Source organism: Galeopterus variegatus, unplaced genomic scaffold, assembly GCF_000696425.1.
Source record: "Galeopterus variegatus unplaced genomic scaffold, G_variegatus-3.0.2 Scaffold7741, whole genome shotgun sequence".
Classification (NCBI taxonomy): Eukaryota; Metazoa; Chordata; class Mammalia; order Dermoptera; family Cynocephalidae; genus Galeopterus; species Galeopterus variegatus.
Window position 1 is genome coordinate 87701 of NW_007733852.1, and position 5217 is coordinate 92917.

A 5217-nucleotide genomic window follows, 5' to 3' on the forward strand; every position below is an offset into this window, starting at 1 on the left:
AAGTGAGTTAAAATGAGCTCTTGGAGCCAAGAAAGTGCTACATATGTACCTTCTAGTATTATATAATTACATAATCATTATCATTTTTATTATCTGCAGAGAAAGCATGTAGAACTCAGACTGTGCTGCAAGTCACTAATTGATGTCAGTCAGGTCAAAGTATATAAAAACACTCACACCACACGTGCATCCAAACATACAGAGTCAGAAAGAGCACACACACACACACACACACACACACACAGAGGCGCGATCAGAAGTAGAACTGCCCTCCCTGTAACTATTGCTTTGCCCCTGAAGACGCTACTGGGGAAACGGCAGGAGTGGGTACAACTGCTGGGTGACAATGCAGAGTCGGGACAGTGTGCTTCTGCAGTTGTAACACCGGGGACAGTTGCCCAGGTATTGGAGGACACGATTTGCAGAAATGATGCCATTTAATCTCAATTGCATTCTCGCCGCTTTCTTGGCGTTAGGTACAGAGTAGAGAAGTGAGGAAGAACCATGTTGAAAACCCAGATCTTTAACTGCAGACCTGGAAGGCTCTTTCCAGCACATTCACGGCCTCCCAAATGGTGACGCTTCAAAGGATGGACAGCAATGGCAGCTACTGGCCTGGGTGCTAGACTTAGTAGACAAACACACAATGCTTAAGTCTCTGATTGCCCTATTTTCCCTTTTCTCCACATGGGAGTTGTTTCCCCAGAAATAGAATCAAGATTATATATTGAACATGCAGTGGGTCACCTCCCCCCGTGTTTTCACATCTACAGATATATTTCCTGCTCACATCTACATAGACTTCCTTACCCAGGGTGGCTTTATTCCCTTCAGGAAGTTCATTTTGCATGGGGGAGACAGGTTTTCCACCCTCAGGGATGAAAACTGACCCAAAGAATCCATTCAATTGTTCCACTTTAAGTATAGCTCCTGGACTGCAGCCCTTTAAGGGTTGTAATCATCATCCCTCCTTCACATGTCCACCAGAAACTCTCTCTTTCCATCTTTCCTTCCCACCATCCCACTCATACTGCTCTCCATGGCTTTTCCCCAAGTCCCAAAGACACTCCAACTAAGTGCTCAGCAATATGCCTTCATCCACCAGCCCCAGTTTGCTCATTCCGTCTGTTTTCTGTTTTCCTTCCTCTTCCACACGCTCTCCCACGCCTGCACTCCCTCAGATTCTGTCCTTGATATCTTCTCCCTTTACACGAGCCTGCATGGGATCTTATGCAGCAGAGCACAAAACTGTAATATCCTCACTCCTCTGCTCCGATTCAGAGTGAAAGGGTCTGGGGTGGTGAGAAGGAAAAGTGCAGAGGCCGCTATAGAGCACGGGAAAGCAAGTTGAGGAAGATGGACACGTTGCTCAGAAAGGAAAGAAGGCGCGGTGTGGGCAGAATCGCTGCTCTGACTTGGCCCCTGTATGACTTTGTTCTCAGTCCATGGCCGCAGCCACGAAAGGTTTCTGTACGGACAACTGCCCTTCGGATCTGTCCCCTGCACGTCTCATCCTTCTTCCTTCCTTCCTTCACTCATTCAAGGAACATGTTCTGAGTCTTCCTGCTGTGAGGTCAGTGATAACTTCCTCTTCTTTTTATGTCTGATCTAAAAGCAGATGTTATAAATACAGTTTTAAAATATTAGTTAAATTTATTAATAAAAATCTCTTTGAGATGGAGATAAATACACTAATGTATGACATCAATAAGAAGTCACCTGTCATTCCCACTTCACTGTCCAGACCTCTCCCATGGATTTGTGGATAAAGTTTCACTGTTAAGAATTTATAGTTTATTCTTATACATTTGTAAGCGTATACCAGCATATATTACTTTAATTTAGTAATGTCTGGTGATGAATTTAAGAAAAACAAAAAGGTACATAGTATAATATAACCATAACCCACATCTACATGTTCACCACCCAATTTAAGAGACAAGAAATTACCAGTGTAGTTGGAGGAACGACCGTCCTGACTTTGGTGTTCATTCCTACGTACTCACTGTGATGCTCATACCGAGGTATTAATACTGTAAAGTTTTTAATACAGAATGTACTTTTCTGCAAAAAAAAAAAAAATTTTATTGGAAAACAATTGATTATACATATTTGTCTGGCACACAGTTGATTATGTTTTTATCCAACATTATATGGGCAAGATTTATCTGTAAATATATCGCAGTTGATGCAGTAGGGACGATTTATCCATTGTAGACGTTTTCTAGCTGTTATTCTTTCTTCCTTTTTCTTTTTTTCCTGTTACAAGTGAGGCCTCTATGAACATCCTTCGGCAGCTGTCTTTATGCAGGCAAGTAAGATTTCTCTTTGGCTTATCCGTAGTGGCTGAGTCAGAGAGTAGGGAAATCTATTGTTTTGTTTTTTTGGTTTTTTCCTCTTTTTGCTGATTGGTACAGGGGTCAAACCTTTGATCTTGGCGTTATTAACACCACGCTCTAACCAACTGAGCTAACTGGTGAGCTCAAACCATATTTTCGTATTTGTTAACCAACCTCTTCCTACTTCCCCCTCTTCCGAACATTTGTAACCATAATGCATATTCCCCACACTCTTTGTCATGGCTGTGACACAAATCGGTCCCCTGACTCCCCATGCAATCTTCAGTAGAGTCTACTGTCCTCAGGAACGTGACGTGTATGAGTAGACTTACCTCGAAGAATTCAAAGAGGTGTTGAGTTTCATTTTTGGAAACACACAGAGAAAGAATATGTGGAATCAGAATCTTAGTAGGTAAGTAAAGGAGGCCTGAGAACAGGCTTTTATACCTAATTACAAATTTGTAGAAATCTTGATTAGGGACAATATAACTGGCAGGGGTTCAAGAGAATTTTCTCAGCTCTTCATTTTCAAGGAAACTCCTGACTAATGTCAAAAGACAAACTCATAACAAATTTAGTTTCAAGATCTCACTTGGCAACACTACATTCCATAAAACAAAATAACCATTCCCAAGAGTAGGAAAATCTTCAGCTTAGGTAGATATAGCCATATTGTTCTCCAGTATACATATACCAAGGTGCACTCTAAAGAGCAGCATGTAAGTAGCCTTACTGTTTTCTGTAAATGACCAACAATATGTGTATTCCACCTTTTAAGAATTTTTGCCAGGTTCTGCTCAAGATGGCAGAATGGACAGTCCCCAGTGTCACTCTCTCCCACAAATCAACCAATTTACAACTATAAAAATGTACCAATAGCCAAGCTGGGGCTGCTGGAGCTCAAAGGAACAGGAGAGACGTACGGAGTTCATGAAGGTTGAGAAGCCACGATGAGAGAGAGAAAAAACTGCTTAGAGCATTTGGGGGCCATGGCCGCTTTAAGGCTGGAACTGCAGAGTGCCTGGAGCAGGAGCCAGCAGAAGCTGCAGCTATCCCCTTCAGAAGGAGTTGCTTGAAGGCAGCAGGGGAGAAGAGGGCCTTGGTGGCCCCCAGGACAGCAAGACCACTAATAAGGTTCCCATGGACCCACACAGGATCAAGGAGCCATGACAGCTGAAAATAGGGATCCATTCAGAGGCTGGTGATTTGTCCCAGGGCCTGTCCCATGGGAAGTGTTTGGAGTATAGGTGGTGGGAGAGACAGGCCCACCCAGAAAACACGGGGGCACAGCAAGGACAGCCAATCCACTCCCCAGTCAACACAGGACCACTCAGAGGAGACTGGTCAGGAATACAGAATTGCATGGGGTGCAGTTTGACGAAAAGATTCAGGCCCAGATCAGAGTTTCTACACAACTCAGGTGCACCTGGTCTTTCAGAGCTGGAAGTACCTACAATATCAACCATGAAACCCTGAGCTGCACAAAAAGTCTTCCCGAGAAGCAGCAAAACAGCACTTTAGCTCAACAACACAGCTCAAGTTTTGGTTCTCACAGGAACTTCCCCCGTTTTAGAAGTAACCAAAGGACAAGAAATTACTTCCAGCCCAGATACACCACCAGTACCTCAGGGCCCATCAGGGGACCCGAGGTATGGAGCTGGGGACCGGACCCCCACCCACAACCAGGTATACCACCAGGGCCAAGGAGAATGTCAAAAACATCACCTGCATGTGGGTGACCCAGCACAGCCTCCACAGTAACCTCAGCTGCCCTGAAAGTGGCAAGACATCACAGCCACCACACAGATGGTCCACCAGGCACTTTAGTGCATTGACACAAGGAGAGTCACCAGCAGAGTCCAAAGAAAAGAAGAGGATGTCTCTCTCCACAAAGCCCATGCAGAGTGACAGGACAAGCATCTGCTCTATGATAATACCAGGGGACAATAACATACTTTTAAGCATTGGACAGATCATCTGGGCAACAAATCAAAAGAGTAACCATTCCTCTTTCAGAGGGAGAGAAGAAATCTAGAGATATCAGTGGTGGGGGAGGGGAGGGGGAAGGGGATGGGGAGAGACTGGACAAGGGGCAAAAAGAATAAGTACGATTTGTAACAATGTGCACACTAGTAACATTGATTTCATCAACATATGTCAACATTGAATCCCCAAAGTATGTATAATCGATAATGATTCTATAAATAAATAAATAAATAAGAGAAATAAAACTTTTTGCCAGGCTATGGACTGTGAAATATTATCATCTGATCTCATTGGTATTTTAAGTAGCAGTTAATTTCTATTTGCATTTGTATTCCCTCCACTGTGAATTTTCTTTTCAATGCCATTTCATCACTTTTTTTGATTATTTGCTTTTTCTCATTAATGTGTAAAATGTATTATATATACTGGATGTTAAGACTTTATATTAGTATGTTATATTTGTAACAAACATTTTTTGCACTGTATTTCCTGTCTTCTCTAGGACACATTGCTACTGAAGGGCACAGCTGAACTGCTTTGGATTGAACGTCCCCCCAAAGCTTGACCCCCACCGTGACAGTGTTAAGAGGGTGGGAAATGCTACTGTGGTAGTTGTAAGGTGGGGCCTTGAGGAGGTGACTGCATTACGAGGACCACCGGACCCTTGTGAACGGATTGACCCCTTCTTGGAATAGTGGGCGTGGCTCGAGGGCTGTAGAAGGAGACGGCGTGAAGACTTAGTCACCCTCTGATCCTGCCTGTCCTGAAATGTGACACCTTGAGTCAGCACCAAAGCAGCAGCTCAGCAGATGTGTTCCCTGCACTTTGAAATTCCCAGCCTCCAAAACTGTAGGCAATAAATTTAATTTCCTGTACAAAGTACCCACTTGCA